Raw genomic sequence first — 19971 nt, forward strand, 5'->3', positions numbered from 1 at the left:
TTCAAGTTAAAAGTAAATTTGCAACTAATATTAAAAACGTTTAGGGGCTCTTGGGTGGCTCTTGAGTGTCTGCTTTTGGCTCAGGTTGTGATCCCGGAGTCTTGGGATCGAATCCTGCGTTGGGTTCCCCACATGGAGCCTGCTTCGCCCTCTGCCTGTGTCTCTGCCTCTCTTTGTGTGTCTCTCATGAATAAATAAATAACATCTTTTAAAAAAAAGCATTTAGGGGTGCCTGGCTGGCTCAGCCGGAAAAGCATGTGACTGTTGATCCCAGTGTCTTGAGATCAAGCCCTATGTTGGATCTAGAGATTACTTAAATAAATACAACTTAAAAAAAAAAAAAAAAAAAAAACACTTAACAGAACTTAAGAATTACCTCATTTATAAATGACATATTGAAATACCTTAGAGTACTTAATTAATTAAGGGTTAAAAATCCTTGTAAAATGTAATAATATTTATAAACCAAATTTAAAATCTCCAGGGGAACTTCAGTCTTTGTAATTGTTATAAATATCAATTAAAAGTATAAAGATTGTTTCTGCCTATCATTTCTATGGAACAAAGTTAACCTCAGGACCACCAAAAATGCTCATATTGTCAGCTTAAGAGATGTTTTGAGCATTTCAGCTAAGGGCTAATTCGATGTGCTGCTAGCAGGGATGGCGAAATGGCACAGAGTTAAAGGGAGAATCATCAGTGCACTGAAATGAGAATAGTTTAATTCCTATTCAAACAATACTCTTAGTATTTACTCAATAGTTAGTGGGATTGGGAAGAAATCAATTTTCCATTCAAGGACATTGGACACACGAACAGATCCACATAACCCATTTCTGCTGCAGAACGCAGAATAGATGTTAGAATCTTTTTTTTCAAAACATTTTCTATTTTCCTGGGAGTGAATATCAGTTTGTTTATTAGTTGGTTAGTATTTCTGTGCATGTGTGTGCTGTTTAGCGGGGCCAACTTCTTGGGAAGCATTAAAAGGCTTAATGTTTAAAGATTTAAATCACCAGCTTTGCGTACAGGACAAAATACATTATTGGCTCCCAGAATTTCATGGGACTGCCAACTGAATTGCTTAGGAATACTGCAAAAACACTCAGTGAAGATTGGTTGGCATTTTAATTTTCTCTCCGGGTTGCTAGCTGCTCTAGAAAGTAGGATGAATTTACATTCAAGTCACATAAAGGATTATCTGTGTGAGCATTATTTAACTTCCCAACTCTTGGAAAGGGGCTCTGGAACAGATTTATCATTTGTTAGATACAGAAGTTACAAGATGGAAGCCAGAGCTTCCATAGCTTCCCATGATGTGGAAAGTGATGTGGGCAGTGATGGTATCCTTCGTGGAAGATAATTAGTTCGTTTGAGGTTGGGAATTCCAACTGGCTAGTGGTTGGAAATGTATGACTGAACCACAGGCCAAAAGCCAGGGTAAAAGAACATTTAAAAGTTAAATTTTGAGAGCTGATCTTGAGGCCTGAGATTGCCAAGAAAGACTGTGCAGAGAGAAGAGATCCCAGGAGTATCTCCATACAGCGCACTTGCAGCCTGAGGAGAACCTTGAGGTGAAAATGTGCACATGGGACCAGGAATTACAGAACTATGGACTGGAATCTGCCAACTTATATAGTGGTTCAGTGTGGTGAGTGTGTGTGTGTGTGTGTGTGTGTGTGTGTGGAGTAGGTGATTAGTATGAATCTATGTTTAGTATGGGTGATTACACATAAACATAAGAATTCCCAAAAAGTCTTGAAGAATTCTCTTTATGGCATCAATTGGTTAGCACTGGGAAGCAGCTCCCTCCGAGGGCGGGACACGCGTGTTCCTGCTTCACCGCCGGCCACATGTTTCATGTGTACAATCCATGTCTACTCACTTGCACCCCTCAGCTCCGTGCCTATCATTATCCACCTGTATGTTTTTGAGTTTGCAATCTGTGGTTTGCTGAATTAAAGCAGAGAAAAAGTTCACGTCAGTTAAGCACCCGACTCTTGGTTTCTGCTCAGGCCTTGATCTCAGGGTTGTGAGATCCATCCCCTTCAGGCTCTGCCCTCAGCAGGGAGTCTGCTTGTCTCCTTCTGTCTCTGCCCAACCCCCACTGGCTTTCTCTCTTTCTCTCTTTCTCCCTCTCTCATAAATAAATAAATAAATAAATAAATAAATAAATAAATAAATAGATAAATAAATAAATAGATAAATAAATCTTTTTTAAAAAACAGAGGGAAGTTTCATGATGAGTAGTGAGTAGTGCACTGTGAAATTTTAGGGGGAGCTGTTCCTATTCCATTTAATTTCTGTGAACACACTTTATTTTGGGTGGTGTTATGGATTGAAATGCATCCTCCCCAAATTCGTATCTTGAAGGACCAACCAGAATAGGACCATATTTGGAAATAGGGTCATTACGGTTGTGTTTAGTAAAGAAGAGGTCATACAAGAGTAGGATGGGCCCGTAATCCAGTATGGTTGTGTCCTTATCAAAGAGGAAATTTGGACACAGACTTGTGTACAGGGTGAATGCTTTGTGAAGAGGAAGACAGAGATCTAGAGATTAAGGAACACCTAAAATTGCCAGGGAACCACCAGAAGCTGGGAGAACGGCACAGAAGAGATTTTCCCTTACACTCCGCCTGAAAGGAATCAACCCCTCCAGCACTTCGATCTGGGACTTCTGGCTTCCAGAACAGTGAGATAGGAAGTTTCTGTTATTCAAGCCACCGAGTTTGTGGGACTTTGTTAAGGAATCCTTAGCAAACTAATGCAGAGGGAAAGAGCATTCTTTCTGAAGACACCTTTTTGCCACTTTTAAAGATCACAGGGAAACATCTTTTTTTTGTTTTCTAGAGACTATGAATTATAAAATTTGAAAAAGGAGACATGCCTAAGAAGAACACTTGGCACATTTAGAAAAAGATCCATTTAGTTAACTGTGACAAAATCACACAGCTAAGAGACAGTGAAGCCTTGGTCTGAATCCTACTCCTCTCAGGACTGATGTGTATTTGGGGGCATTATCTAATTTCTTCTTAGCGTAGGTGTCACCTCCAAATAGGAATCCCAGTTGTGCCTCTCGTATAGCAGTGTTTTAAGGCATAAGTGGAAAAAAACCCGTAAAAGGACTAGCATGGTGTCTACACTCAATAAATGGTAGCTTACATGATAGGCACTTACCACTCTATTTCCTTTTAAGAATCACACATCAAAGCATCCAAGTTGTGCCAAAACCCTTGGGACTGTAAGGACTTTGACTTCGTTTTTTGGAGGCATTATTGAGTCCTTACGATATTCTTCTAAAAAAAAAAAAAAAAAAAAGGTGTGACTTTCTGGTATGCAAGTGTGGGAAATAAGGGAAAATGTCAACTCACCTGATTTAATTGTAGTAGAATAACTCAGAACAAGTGAGTGTGTTATCCAAAGGTGCTGGCCCTAGAGCTAGTAGGGAGTTCAAGTCCTCAGAGCCTAGGCACACGGTGGTGGTCAACTGCACCTAACAGGTGTCCTGCCACATTTGATGTCGTTAGTGGCTTTTGGAAGTTTTTTCAACACTGGAATGGGAACTCCTGGAAACAGAGACCTCGTTTCAATCTTTTCTTTTGCTCTAGCTTCAAGACTCAATGGTGTAATTAATGCTCCCTGGATACGTAGATGGCAAGTTTCAGTAAGCAAACCAAAAGAACTAGCAAAACTACCTAAAAGGTGGTGTCATTGCTGCAGTTTCTTGGTCTAATGAAATTAAAATCATCTGCATGAAGTGCTGGTTGGAGTAACGTTATGGATAAGTTTCTTTTACCCTGATTTTGTTTCTCCCTTTAATGAAACCATCTATACTCTCTTAAGATTGAAAGGACATTTTGGGATGGCTAATGTTAAAGGGGTCCATTTGTCTGGGCTCTTTTCCAGACCTTTTCTACAGTTACTGCAGTTACAACTTTTGGAAATGCTTGGCTACAGTTAGGCTTGGTTAAATATACTATCCAGTCTCTAAAGCCTACAGTAGACATTTATGCATGTATTGAAGTTAAAAATTGCCACTTAACGTATAATTTTATTATTTCTGATGCACTTTATAAACCTCATCTTTCTAATTCTCTTAAGAGGCAAACTGTCCTTCAAGGAGATATTTGTAAAACCTTCCAAATGTGGGTAAATAGACTGAACCTAAGACCTCTTTTTTAACAGAATGTCGTTCCTTGCTTAGGCTTTCCTATTGTCGCTGCCATTCTCTTTTGCATGTGATGCTTTAAAGCACAAACCAGGAATCACACAGGCCCCGCTGGAATATAAGATCATGAGCCACACAGTATTTAGCCCAAATGTCACAGAAAAACATGTGCATTTTATCATCAGATAAGTGTGAACACTTTTACCTCTATAGACTGAGGTAAAGTAATATAGGACTTTATTTTTAATTTGTAAAAATATTGCCAGATTAGTCTGGACAGACTGTCCAGACAGACAGACAAGCAATATTTTGTTTAAAGTGCTAGCAGCTTTCACCATTTTATTTTTTATTTTTTACTTTTTATAAATTTATTTTTTATTGGTGTTCAATTTGCCAACATATAGCATAACACCCAGTGCTCATCCCATCAAGTGCCCCCCTCAGTGCCCGTCACCCAGTCACCCCCACCCCCTGCCCACCTCCCTTTCTACCACCCCTAGTTCTTTTCCCAGAGTTAGGAGGCTCTCATGCTCGGCGTCCCTTTCAGCTTTCACCATTTTAAATATGGTTTATCATCATAACGCTGGAGATTTGTAGCTTTTGTATTTTGGTGTCCCATGGAGAAGGAGGTGCCCTCAGTTCAGTCCAAAAGGACAGGGGGCAACGTTCCAAAATTGCTCAATCCATGTAGCATTCTGTTTCTGAGCAAAGAATTGAACACACACAAAATACCACCTTTGCTTCTGTCGCTGATGTCGTCTGATTGACTTGGAACAGGTAGGCTGTGTGGGGTTTATTCCTTAAGCTTTAGGTTTCAGCTGATTTTAAGTCAGTGTAAGAGGTACGTGCATGTGAGAGAGAGACAGACAGACAGAAAGAATAGGAATAGATTTTCTTCAATTGAATAGAAATCGATCTCAATCAGGATTTTTTGAATCAAACTTCACTCAAATATCAGTTGGTAGAGGCACCCCCAAGGGTGCCGAGCATCCTGTGGGTACCACCTGCTTGAGTTTGCCGAGGATGAGAGGCCCTGACCACTCTCCACGTGGCCCATTTCCTGGGGCGAGGCTCGTCCTTCAGGGACAAGGAGCAGGCTTGCTTTGTGCTCCATCTCCCAGGCCGTGTTGATCAGCTGGGATGCAAACCCACCGAGCCTAAGACCGGGCTCTCTGTGTGCACCGTGGGACCCGGTGGATGTGAGGAATCACTGCAAACCTAATGCCCAAGCTCCTTGCTCTGCTGCTCCCTTGTCTCTGACCCAGGAGACTTGGGTCATCGGTCAGTGTCCATGAAATGCGTCCATGAAACACGGACAGGCTGCTGTGCTAGCTTATAAGAAGGCCGAAATCCCAGCCCCAGCCCCATCTCAGAACTCAGATTGGAAATTGTATGCGGTAAAAACGAGCACCAATGAGAGGAGCATAGAAGATGATTTTGTATTAAGAATATCATTCAGGGGCACCTGGGTGGCTCAGCGGTTGAGCATCTGCCTTCAGCTCAGGTTGTGATCCTGGGGTCCTGAGATCGAGTCCCGCATCAGGCTCCCTACAGGGAACCTGCTTCTCCCTCTGCCTGTGGCTCTGTCTCTCTTTCTGTGTCTCTCATGAATAAATAAATAAAATCTTAAGAAAAAGAATATCATTCAGATATTTTAAATACAGCTAATATTTCTTTCAATTCACTATTTTTTGATATGCAAATCTCCAATGAATCCAAAATTAGTTATAAACCACATTCAACATAAGTAGATATAACACAACAAATTTTCTTAAATTAAGTCCTTAATTACAGGTCTCAGCTTGGAGAAAATATTTTAGAACCACTTAAACAGTTCAGAAAAACAATACACTTGGAAAGTCCTTAAAATAAGTTGAATAATAGCATATCTGAGTCACTGAATAGCAAAATAATGAAAATATATTTATGATTTGGTTACTCTGAGTGGAATTTATCTGAAATTTAGACGGTCTTCTTATTGGATGTGGTGTGGAATAATGAAACACCTGCAAGGTGATTTTAACCATCCAGTTTTTCTTTTATGAACAAATTTGGAAATGGCAAGCTTAACTTGAAAGCATTGGGTTGCAGGTACCCAGCATGGAAACCGAAGCATCTCCAAGAACTGCAATTAAAATATGTTTATATTTGGAGATAGGAGATTCTGATTCCTTTAGAGCCCTGTTAAATTAGGTGCAAAATGATGTGTTCATGGTTGAATTAAAAAAAAGTCAGTGAGAGCTGCTTAACATCTGGCAAAATAATCTTAGTTTAGAACAGAGATCCCTGTACATTGATTGCTTTCCCTAAGATTAAAAGCCACCACAAGTACATGCTCCTTCATGAAGAGGGAAAGAAAATAAGCTGTATGAAAAAGAAAGTATAGACCGTCTATGTGTAAATGGTACTTCAGTAAAAATGGGAAGATTCCTTTGGTCCCGTCATCTTACATTTTGCAACACTTACTATTTATGAGGTTTGTTTTTGGGCTCAGAACTCCAAATTTGTTGTGAAAAAGTGTCTAGATGAGATCATTTCATCCAGTGATGAGGTAGCTTCTCTTTCCATGTGCATTTTCTGCATACTCCTGTCTCCTTTTGCCATGTGGTTTAATGCTCATTGTTTATTGTTAAATTTACTGATTTTCCTTTTTTTCATTTGGCTTTTCTGGGTATTGCTTAACAAAATATCCTGTGCATTTATAAGGAATAAGTTTGCAGGCTGGCCTGTTCTTTGCAGGTAGGGAGGGATGGAGGAGTGAGGAAAATAAATAAATGCTTCTTTGTTACAATACGCTGATGACCAACATCACGGGGTTGGAAGAGTTTGTGCATTTAGGAAGAAAGGATCTTTGGATTGTGTACTTTATTATGAAAAGTTGCTTGACATTCTGCTCATGAAATGGGTTCACACTGCCAAGAAGGGACTGTAGCACATTTATTCCTAGTAGTAGAAGTCAAATCTATCTCCATATTTGCAGATTTAATCAATTGAATATGTTTTCCTGTTTTTTACATTGGTTTTTGCAATTTCTGACAATGGTCTTTTTTATAGAGCAAAAATCACTCTGAGTATCGAAACCTACCAATTCCCCATCTGTTCTTCCTAAAAAACTATTGAGGTGTAAGAGAGAAGAACGACACGTGAGGTAATAGCTACCTCTGTTCCAGCTTTCCAGATGAGAGAACCGCTTTCAGAGACATAGCATTTCCTGCCACTAAAAATATAGCCACTTCACCAGCAAAAATCAAGTTTATTTTCCTCTACTTTTAAATAAAAAAAATTTTTTTACAGATTTCTTTATTGAGTTGAGAGAGGGAGGAAGAGAGAGAGAGTGCGCACAAGCAGGGGGAAGGGTGGGGAGAGGGAGAGTTAGAGTCTCAAGCAGACTCCCCACTAAGCATGGAGCCCCAAGTAGGGCTGGGTCCCAGGACCCTGGGATCATGACCTGAGCCAAAATCCAGTCCGTCACTTAACCGACTGAGCCACCCAGGTGCCCCTAAATAAAATTTAATGTCTCAGAAAATTAAAAGAATCTGAATCTTTCTGTCACCATTAGTTTCTACATTGGCTTCTATGATGGTCTTGGAATACACCAGCAGGTTCCCTCTTGACTCCCTAGATGCCTTCTCAGGGCTGCCTTCCTCCATCCACCCATGGAAAATTGCAACCTTCACACAACTCCCAGTACATCTCATCCTCCTTTACTGCTTTATCCTTTCTGCTAGCACTGCTCATAATCTAACATCATGCATAGCTGTTTATTGTTTGTCCTATCCCTAGAGAATAAGCCCCGTGAAGATAATTTGTTTTGTTCCATCCTATCTTCCAAGTGTCCTCCTGGTGCCTGGCATGCTGCTAAGGGAGTGCTCAAGAAATAGTGTTTGAATAAATGATTCAGTGATTCTGTATCTCTGCCAAACACTTGAGGCAAAGTGATAATCTGTACTTTCTTTTTAAAAAAAGTAAAAATTCTGGGGCACCTGGGTGGCTGGTTGAGTGTCTGACTCTTGATGTTAGCTCAGGTCTTGATCTCAGGGTTGCGAAATCAAGCCCCCCGTTGGGATCCGTGCTGGGTGTGGAGCCCACTAAAAAAAAGTAAAAATTCTGATTTAAAAAAACTGTGATAAAGGTTTTTGTTGTTGTAGGTTGTTAGTTTTTTGTTTGTTTGGTTGGTTTTTTTTTTTTTTTTTTGAGCTTAAAGGTGTGGTATTGTGTGCCAGATTTTCTTTTCTTTTTCTTTTTTTTTTTTATTTAGATCTCAGGAAATCTCAAGTGCCCTCATTTTCTTTAAAGGATTATGTTGTTGAAGCCATTATTACACAGTTGTAGTGCGGCTGCCAGAAGACTGAGAAAGATATAAATGGGTAGGTCTTTTAGAGACGCGACCTGTGCTCTTGAGTCCTGTACAGAGGCTGTACCTCCAAAAGGGTCTCCTTCTTGGAATCAATCATCACCCCGGGAAAATCAATGGACATGCTGTTCCATCGGCTTACAATGTATGTTTCTTTGCAACATGGAAACTGTTTTTTTTTTTTAATAAAGTAATTGATTTCTGTCTTTTCTCACCAAGTATTGCTAAAAAAACCCCACATATTTCTTCTTATCTTCCATTACATAAATCTTCCCATGCAAAAATTCCATTAACTTAAAAACAGATAGTGATCTTTTTCTTGCTAAGTTAAGGAAAAAATTATAAAAAGGCAAGGCATTGAACCAATCATATAATTTACACCATAAAGTGACACAAAGATTTATCATTTGGAATCCCTGTGAGAATAACTCTTCCATCAGGTCTCTGCTCAGGCGTGTGTACAAAGGGGAAAGAGATCACCTCTGCTCATTCTGCAAGGAGCTACCCTGGGGTCGACGAAGAAGCGCTTTAATAGGCTATATGATGATCTTTCTAATTTTTTTATATACATACATAAACCTGATAATGTGGGTACTAAAGCTTATCACCTCACAGTTTTATGTATAAGATTTAACAGATCAGAGCTATGACCACAGATTATAGCATTAAAAATCTTTTTTTTTAAAAAAGGAGAAAAAAGAGACAAACTGAAAAACCAGACTCTTAACTATAGAGAACAAACTGGTGGATGCCAGAAGGGGGATGGGTGAAATAGGTGATAGGGATTGAGGAGAGCACTTGTGATGAGCACCGAGTGTTGTATAGAACGCTATATTGTATGGAATCACTATATTGTATACATGAGATTAATAGCATATTGTATGTTAATTATACCGGAATAAAAAAAAAATACCTTTTTCTAAAATCTGTCATGACAGGTTTCCACATAGTTGTGGAATGATCTTAAGGAGAAACACTAAAATTAAAACGTACTTGTCAAAATTTCCAAGCCAATTTTAGAAAAGTGAATCATTTCTTCCCTACCCACTTTGTACTAAATTCAGCAGCATAGCAATCTATTTTATTTTACTTTATTTTATTTTATTTTATTTTACTTTACTATTTTATTTTATTTTATTTTATTTTATTTTATTTTATTTTATTTTATTTTATTTTATGTTAGAGAGGGAGAGAGAGAGTGTGTGCCAGAGTGTGAGGGGGTGCAGAAAGAGAAAGAGAGAGAGAGAGAGAGAATCTCAAGCAAACTCTCTGTCCAGTGCTCTGTCCAGAGCTCATGTTGGGGCTCAATCTCACAACCCTGAGATCATGAGCTGAGTGGAAATCAACAGTTGGACAATTAACTGACTGAACCACCCAGGTGTCCTAGATTCTCTTTTAAAAATTCAGAAAATTCTTTGTTCTACAGGATGTTATGTTGATGGGCTTATGCTTCCTGTAAGCATTAATATATAGTTTAATAATGATTGGAACTAAATTACTATCCATGCTGTATCCTATAGAGCTTGTTGCGTCTGACATCTTGACGCATCTATCACCACCTTTGTGCCTATTGCACGTGTCTACAAGTACACAACATCCATATGGCTGGCTACAGTATATACACACAATTTTCATTCTAGGAGAAATAGTGTCATTAGGTGAGTTTTTATACTCTCTAATGGCAAAATGTGGAAACAATGCAACACAGTAGGTTTCCCATCCTTTGGTTTGCAGTCAAAAGCCTTACAGCCAAATTTATTGCCTTAGTATGGTAATCTACTCAACTCAGATGTCTTAGAGCAGTTATTCCAGTTTTCTTCAAAAAACTGTGTTATATTTATCTTTAAGTGATTTATCTCATACCGTGCTTTAGTTTGTGACCTGCTTCAAATTCTTTCAGAACGTCAAATACTCAAATACAATGAAAGTTAAGTTTGTATTTCTGTTGTGAATAAACATATATCTACCTTTAATTCCAACAGTGAATAAAATTAGAATTTCATAGGTTAGAGCAGTCGACAGAACACTCTGAATGCTTTCCTTCCAGGAATATATTCCCATTAAATTTACTTCTTTTGGTGGCTCCAACATTCAGAATGTTTTTTCACCTTTGAGTTCTTCATCAGGGGGTTACTGATCTGAAGGGCCAGTTATCTAATGTTTTATAGCATGTGGCTAATTTCCTGTGTTTTTATTAGATCTCTCTTCTTTTTGGTAAATTTACTTATTTAAAAAAATAACAATGACTTACACACGAAATAACCTACACAGCAATAGACCAGCAAACTCACATCTTTCGTGAGTTTAATAATATTCTTGTTTTGCCACATCGACCTGTAGCTCTGGTTCAACACATTAAGAAATCATCCACATGAAGCTTTTATTTTTGTTCCCAGCCAAAATGAATTTCTTTGTAAACTCTATGATTTCCCATGAATCCATGAATTTGAAACTAAGCAGTGCCCGACTCTAAGGATTAATGGGAAAATATTTGGGGTTTTCTAACTCTGACTGAAGGCTGGGTGAAATCAATTATTTAAGCACTATAAAGCAAGAGCTTGGGTCTCAGACAACGATTACAAAGCAGACACACTTTAACACCCAGAACAACCATGTGGATCTTGTTGATTCCTTTACCATGGCCAACGGGTGAATGAAATATCATTCCTGTCTGCTGATGCCATGGAGATTCCTTCAATCTAAGAGCAGCTGGAGGTCCCATTTACACACACACACACACACACACACACACACACACACACACACTTTTTGGTTGTACAGATGTTAAATATAAAGAATCACTATAACTTTTATTAAAGCAATCAGAAAAGCGATTGACTTTTTTTTTCTACTGTATCTGCAGTGGTTTTCTGGGTTTCAGATACTCAATTTGTACAAAGTAATAAATGTCAGTGCTCTGAAAAGGAAAGTATTATACTTCTTACTGCGCTCCTGAAATAGTCAAATGCTATGGAAAAATTTATTGAACACTTGATGTGACTTTTATAGTCAGTCTGATTTTTAAGTGCTTAGAGGAGATACGCTTTACTATGCCTGGGTGCTCAGCAGTTGTACTACCCAATGCTTCACACTGTTAGATGAATTATTTGAAATACATGGCATTCAGATTGCTAAAACTTCTGATTCAAAGGAAGTCAATGGGTATTTTAGATGGCATTGGAGAACATGGGAGAGAGGAAAGATTAGAGGAAGAAGGAGGTGTTCACAAACAATCGTGTTTAGAGCTCTTGAAGATTAGCAACAGCTCCATGGCTTTGAAATCTAATAATCACATAAAGCCCCTCTCAAAGCAGTTGCAGCTTTTGGTGCCAGTTTTTCCCATATAGATCAACCTGCAGTAATTTATCAAGATCAAGGTAAATTTCAAAGAGAATTTTTCTAAAAACAAATTATGGTCACTGCTGATTATTCATTCAAAATCATAAATCTTTTGTGGTGAGGTGACAGAGACCAGACATTGTCACTGAACTGAAAAACAAAAAACAAAAAGCAAAAAACAAAATAAAAAAGCAACTATTTTCCTCCTTGTTTGTAGTGATCAATGTGAGGTTTTAGTATCAGTCTCGAATATCTTCTGGTATCTGTGATTTAGACTAGAGCGCTCTACTTCAAACTTTTATTCACGGACCTCTTAAGGGATTTTGTGAAACTATGGATAACTTCATATTTAACTGACCATTTTAAAGTTTTCATTATAAACATAAATATTGAAACTTAAAAAAAAAACTTCCATCATATGGTAAATGAGCATAACTAAATTGAAACTGCTACTTCATTTTTTGAATTGCATCTCCTGGAATTTAAATACCATAGCGATTTGCTATGAACCATTATGTATTTTAAAAATATAGAAAATATATTTATGTTTGAATGCCTTTTGCTGATCATCTTATACTTCCATGTAAAAAGAACACATGTACATTACGCATAATTAGAATATACAATTTTAGACTTTCCTGTGGTTGTAAATCTCTGATAAATGATTTTTTTTCTGAATTGGATCTTCACTATAGTTTTATTTTTATGACATTGATAACTTTTTATATATACTAAATTTTTGAAAGATAGTATTTAAATATACAATTCAGAAATTTGGTAGTGCATCTCTTTATAAGTCTTTTACTGGGTGGAACTTTTAAATGTTAATTTATGTATCTAAATATTCCTTGTTGCTGGATTTAGACAGTGTTCAAATAGAATTCTAATTATATCTTTTTTGTTAGCTTAGATGTACATGTTCAGAAACCTTATCACGTAGATAAGCAGGTAGAAACAGAAGAAGTTTTATTATTAGAATTTGGCATAATTCTTTGCAGTCCTTCCTAGTTATCATTCCAAATCACAGATTATTAGAAACCATCTTGATAATAGATCACTACCAGTTGGGTCTTGCCTTAATTTTGTTCAAAACAAAGAATTGTAAACTACCTGACTTATGAAAAGATTTATTACCAGTCATTAATCATTTCCTTTCTCAACACCAATAATAATATTTTTATACCTCTGTTTGGCTTCCCAGAAGTTTTTACACCCCAGAAAATGGACTGCAGTAACTCCGAGATGAGCAAGTACCATCTTGAGAGAGAGATTGGACAGAAGGTCTTGAAGCTCAATTAAAAGTGTATTCTCAGGAGGATCAATTTAAGACAGTGTACGTGCGTGTGGTAATTTAAGCACATGGAAGTTGAGAATTTGGAAGTTCATGTCTTGATACCCCACGGGAAGACTTAACGTATACCTGGGTGTATGCATTCCAAAGTTTGAAGACAGCTGGTTTAGAGCATTTCAACTTACCATGAAGAATTTCTCTTCTTCAATTCAGATTAGGTAATCATGTGGTCATCCTCACAGGTTAGGTGTTTTTATTTCTGTCATCTATGTGATAATCATTTTTGAGGGAGGGGAGAAGAACTAGGACAATATGAAATACCTCTGTCAAGATACTGTAGTACAATAGGGATTAAAATATTTATAAGTAGTCTCATAACATACCTCAAAGTTCTTTGAATTTCAGGACAGCATTATTTAAAAAAAATTTTTAATGACTTTATCTTGTAGAGAAATAAATCAGATTTATTCAAAGATTTATGTATTATTCCAAGTTAAAGTACAGGAGACATTGGAAATTATTTAATTTTTAATTCATCGATAGATTAGTATAAATTCGTCATGTGGAAAATCTAAGGAAATAAAATTCATCTATCTTACACTTTGTATCTTTTTCAGACTTAATTTTGTAGACTTTTAAATAAACTTTTAAATAATTTTTTCTTTGCCTCTACTTCTATTCAGAAATTTATCCATATTTCTGAATTTTGGTTGCTCAACATTTCCAAATTCTTTGAAGCCTTTGTTGCATGCTAATAAAACCCCTGAGCATATTTGTTATGAGAAACATAACAATTTTTTTTGCACTACCATTAGCACTTTCTCTTTCCATTTAAAATACACTTTTAACAATGTAACGTTTAATGATTTTTTTTATATATTTGTTTCTTGCTGCCATGGCACATGGAAATATATTTTCTTCTTGGAAATGACAATAATAGCTAGTTTTTAAAATCCTGTTGCTATCAAAATCAATGACCTTTATTGTTAAAATTAATAAACAACTAACATACTTTATTTGTACTATGCTTTTTATACACATAATATCCAATACTCCAAACTAAACTAATGCAAAGATATTATCTTCCATGTTAAAAATGAGTTTGAGAGAAATTGCTATCCCCTTTTTTTAATATTATATTTTTAGAAGATGGTCAAGCGAGGATTAAAATCCAGCCTTTTTTTTTTTTTCTTTTCAACTCCGAAATTGTGCTTGGGTTTGAATTATTTTCTCCCAAATGCTTTTAAGAGTTACAGTTCTGAAGCTGTCCTTCCCTGTTACTGATTCTATTTATCCACATTATATCAAAGTCATTGCTACTTTATTTGCAGGCTCATATAGTAAGAGTGAAATTTCCGGTATGTTTAAATTCATCTCTTAACCAAAATAAAAATTATATATTTATTAATTATGTATCCTGATAGACTGGTAACTGGAATATTGTCTTGTTCCCCTATTCCTGAGTCTTTAAACTCATAACTCATTAATGGTCAAATGTGTCTAAGATTATGAACTCCACTTTCTATTTTATTTCACTCTCAGGACTCCAGTCCTACCCCCGAGTTCCTGTTCCTGCTGAGTTACAAGGTCTTTACGTAGACTATCTTTGAATGTTTGTTATCCTACGTATATGTGGCTAAGTATATCTGCTCCTGGATACTTGTTGCTGTATTTCATCTATCATTGGAATATTCATTTCTTCTTTACTATTTACTGTTGATCTCTGTGTATTCCTGAAATTACATGTTCCATCTGCCCAGCTTCCTGCTAGCAAGCACTCATAGTTAATTTTCTCTTGCTTCTTCGTATCTGGTTTACCTAATTATAGTTTGCAGTCGTGGGATAGGTAATATGTCAGAATTTGTGAAGAGACTAGGGAATAGAATAAATGCACACAAAGCTTCTAACTAAGAATTGGGAGGTTTTATAACTACGTATCCTGAAAGAGACACATAAAAAGAACTAGAAGATTCAATGACAAGTGGCATCTGGTTGGGCATTAAAATGTCTATAGTTTTACTTTAAATACTTCAGCATAGATGGTATTGTATTACCTGATTCTTATTATGATTAAGTTAAAACTCAGTTGCTGAATTCTGAATTCTAATAGGGAATTCAAACTCCAGGTGTCGTCAGCTGGAATTCTGCTGAGAAAGTCCATGTTCCAGTTACTTTGTATGCTCATGTCTCCCTCTTGGTCAGCACATGAGGCTTTTTTAATCACATAGTGAATGTCAGAAATGATTTTAATTTGCAAATTTGATATTTTCTAATTACAACAGTGATTGTTAAATTGGGTGCTCACTGGTAAAATTAAATATACTCAAGATACGTGGATTAGTGGGGACGCCTGGGTGGCTCAGCAGTTGAGCGTCTGCCTTTGGCTCAGGGCGTGATCCCAGGATACAGGATCAAGTCCCTCATTGGGCTTCCTACGAGGAGCCTGGTTCTCACTCTGCCTGTCTCCGCCTCTCTCTCTCTCTCTCTCTCTCTCTCTCTCTGTGTGTGTCTCTCATGAATAAATAAATAAATCTTACACACACACAAAAGATAGTGGATTAGTGTGTTTCCTATGCATATTCATCCTTTGGAGAATAGTGTATAAGAATCCAGCAAGGTGTAGTCTCTAAGGAAAGATGACAACCTGGCTCAGACCTTAGTCTCAGAATCCATGTGCCTCTTAAAATTTATTGAAAATCCTGTAAGAATGTATATTATGAATTTGAAAGTAAAAAAAATTAAAATATTTATTGATCAATTTTAAAGTGGTGATAAAATATTTCGTTATACATAACATTTGTGAAAAATAACTTCATTCTTAAAAAGACTGGGAAGCTTAACATTGTTTTACATTTTTGAAAAATCTCTTTAGTCAGATGTCTGGATTATTAGAAGAGGCCACGATTCTCACATGTGTCTGCTTTGGTCTATGAAATATATCGTTTTGGTGGAAGTATACAAAGAAATCCTGATTTCATAACTCATCTGACTTATGAAGCTGAAAAAATAAGTAGTTTAACATTTTTGCAGATAATTTGGTTGTATATTTTTGGTATTACATCACAGCATAAGAAACGGCAGTTTATTGAAGATTCATTGCAATGTGGAATCTGAAATGAAACCCATGAACATTTTGTATTCTGTTCCACTAAAATCTGTTGGCCTATCTTGCACTTCAAATGGATCTTTTATCCATGCATGATTTTGTAACATTGTGCATTGGTCACTATGAAACACTGGTGCACTGACTCATGCAGATCTTACAAATGTTAACTCACTTTATTTTACAATAAAAAGAAAAAGCACAGTCATTAACATAACACTAATATTATGAGAAAGCTTGTAAATATTGGGAAACTGCCAATATGGTAAAGAAATCAAAGTCTTAAAATTTTAAGTTTTGCTTGAAAATCCAATTTTATCACTGACAACAAATATTGTCAATTGCTTTCTTTGAAGGAGCAGGCTCACTTCATTCAGTTTGGGGAACATGCCTGCCAAATACTCAAGGTTGAATAACCATATTTTGTCTTTTAGTTCCTCTTTCAAGTAAAAATAGTGTTCCATTAAAACAAAACAAAACAAAACAAAACAAAACAAAACAAAACAAAACAAAAAAACTAGTTTGGTTGTAATTTGATCACCCAAGTGTTTTACCTTGAGTCAGCCATTGTACTTTGGTATGTAACTAATAGAAATTTTCCATTTTGCCCACAGAATGTTCAAAAGACATGTTCTCAGGGTCTAGGTTTAATAAAATCAATAAATGTTATGCTTTCTCAAGGACATTCTTAAATGGAACTTTATCCCCTGTGAATGCACTGGCGTCAAGAACACAGGCTCTGGGGCAACTGCTGGAAGAACACAAGATTCTGGTGTAGTTTCGTGCCACTGCTTTGATTTGTGCTAAGGCTCCAACAGTTTTACTCACCACTGCTTTGGTACCATCGGTGTAAATGTTGAAACACTGATAAAAGGCAGACTATTATTACAGAATAGTTTTGATCTTGCAGATTCTCCTAGGGAATCACGTTCTAGGAACTGCTATTCCAGCTAAATTAAAAAAAAAAAAAAGTCAATGTATCTAAACAGCAACACAGAAAATTCAGGTGGTGTTAAGGAAAGCAATTTTACTTCTGGAATCTTGTTCTGGTTAAAGGGAAGCTTCCCTGCTTGGAGGGAGCTGGATCTCTAAGAGGACAGAGAACTAGACTTCATTGGGTTTCCAGGACAGAACTATGACTGGCTTCTTACCCATTGGCTAAAAATGATTGATGACTACAATTTCTACAAAACAACCTTCAAGTTCTGCCTGACGAATCTGGATGAAGTTGGTTTACAGCATTTGAGAAATCAAGAAATGCTCATGAGGGAGAAGTCATTTTCCTTCTGGGTTCTTCTTCATACAAGCTACGGGACCCTGGACAAGTTGCATATTACGGTATCTTAGTTTCTCCTTAACAGCAGGATCGACCACCTAGGCTTGCCAAGAGGAATGAATGAACTCTCACGCGTGAAAAGTGCTTAGTTCATACGACGTGCGTGGAGTGCTTCGTTCAATGCTTGGCACACAATGAGCCCTCACCAGTGCTGGTTGCTTCTCTTATCATCGTTGTTATCATCACTGTTACTGAATGTGATTTGAAGGAAATTTGACTTGATCAGTGGTAGTGTTTGGATGCCAGCAGAGTCACACTGAAAAAGGCATATGATATGGTCAAAGAAACAAAATAATTCAATTAGGCTGGAATATAGGGGTGTCCAAACAGGGGTTGTAAGGGCCCGAGATGGAGAAGTTGACTGAAGAGGACTGGCATGTTAGGATAAGATTTTAAAACTTAATTTTGTAGCCATTAAAGGATCTTGAGGGATATAATCAAAACTGTGTTTTGTTAGATTTATATGTTAGCAGAATGCATATTGGGTTTCAGAGAGGTAACAGAAATATATAGCTACAGCACTTGGACTCACGGAATTTACTTTGCCATTTTTATACAATTGTCTAGCAGATTTTAATTTTAACACCATAGTGTAAGTCCAAGTTTTGAAAGAGTAAACCTCAAATTAAGGAATGTTGCTATTGTAAAATGAATAATGTGATGGGAAGTTCTTTGGGTCGGAGTGAGCTGTGAGCCAAAAACATATGGAGGGCAAATATTGCCAAATATTAATTATATTTTGTGCCTGCACAAGATTTTTTTGAGTTTTATTTTATTATCCTAGAAGAGGCTTAATATTTGGTCCTAACTTTTTTTTTTTATGCCTGAACAATATAAAAGTTGGGAAGAAATTCCTTTTGTACCACGGTATGCATATAGTTTTCTGATCTCTAAAACAAAAGATTGGGTTACACGAAAGTAGAATGATAATTTTGTTTTTCTTTGCCTGTGTTTACTTATAGGAATTTTGTTACTTGCTCCTCATCCCTTAATGTCTGGAGCCTGAGAATATAGTAATAATAAAATTTCAGTGCACTGCTATGGAGATGCAGTAAAATCATGATATAAAAATAGCCAGGGAGGCTTGATCACTAGTACTAGGTGAAAAACAAAACAAAACAAAGCAAAAGAATAAATCCCAAACTCTTAGTTCATCACTGTGATCCACCCAGCATCTCTTTCTAAATAACTGTCTTTGGTCAGGAAGACAGTAGTTGGAAATGATCACGTGACACATTCTTTTAGCCACATACTTATGGCTACCTATTGATCTTTCCCTAAAATTCATGCTTAGATTAATTTGTGTTCCTCTTGTGTGGCTGAAAACGTTGCGATTTTCTAATTCAAATACAGCTAACATGAGTAAAGTATCCGCGGAGTGGAAAAAGTACTCCAAATGTGACTGAGCAATTAAGTTTGGTTTTCCAGTGTGGAAAAAAAAATGTACTCCCCAGGGGGCTCCATGTGTTGGCACCACCCAGCTGTTTGAAGAATTTGCTTGATGAAAGCAGAAATTGAAGGAGAACAAGGAAAAACAGGTGGTGTGTCAGGAGCACTGTTTCAGTGTGACATCTGCAGGTGGCTCTGCGGATCCGGGATCAGACCGACTCACTTCAAAAGGGTCCTCCTAGGGGTGCATCCAGAGTCTGCCAAAACTAAATGAGAGCTGAAAGTGTTAAAAGAATGCTAAAAATAGAGAAAGAGGGAAGGGAAGCATATGAAGTCATCCGAAGCCTCAGAAAAGATTTGATTCTCTTGAAATAAATGTATTATATATATTAATCTGTATGAAGATGTACATATTGTACATATTAATTAGTATGACATTAAAATTACAGAATATTATGCTTTGTTATGTTCACAGTTTTAAAAAAAGTCAAAAAAATCTTTGAGAGTTTCTATGGTCTGTTATCGTTGTCTCGTACCAAACCAGTAGGGTGTGCTCATGACTCAACATTCTGCTTGTGACAGCCCACCCTGACCCTGTGGTGTTTTCATTATAAGGTAAACAAAAATAGAATGCATTTAGCGGGGCAAAATGCCCTGTTCACACATTACTCTTGCAGTCACTTTCATGCCTCATTAAAATGACATGTTAAGATACACTTCACTTCACTTTGGTTCCTCTGCTGAAACGCTGATCAATCTCTTCTAGAATCCTCTTTTCACTTCTCCTGGGGAGTAATCCCTCAATACAGGTCCCGATGACCAAAGCTTTCTGCCTCTCTGAGCCTCTCTTTTAGGCAGCTGGCATGCTTTAGAATTGGATGCAGGAATCTTTCGGGTAAATAAACACTTTTGCAAAAAGGAGACAAACTAAATTATGTTGCTAACTCACGTCTACCCTTCATCCCACAGGATCTGGAAGGACAATGTA

At 37.0% G+C, this 19971-nt stretch overlaps 1 long non-coding RNA gene across 1 annotated transcript; it reads right to left on the reverse strand.

Annotated features, from left to right (window-relative positions):
- Positions 1-700: 700 nt before the first annotated feature.
- Positions 701-19971, reverse strand: LOC140596481 (uncharacterized). Its single transcript, XR_011998452.1, has 4 exons — positions 19711-19971; positions 17087-17208; positions 3181-3296; positions 701-1953 (listed from the first exon to the last, which is right to left on the reverse strand). It is a non-coding gene; the product is annotated as an uncharacterized lncRNA (long non-coding RNA).

Source organism: Vulpes vulpes, unplaced genomic scaffold (genome assembly GCF_048418805.1).
Source record: "Vulpes vulpes isolate BD-2025 unplaced genomic scaffold, VulVul3 Bu000000665, whole genome shotgun sequence".
In the NCBI taxonomy this organism is placed as follows: domain Eukaryota; kingdom Metazoa; phylum Chordata; class Mammalia; order Carnivora; family Canidae; genus Vulpes; species Vulpes vulpes.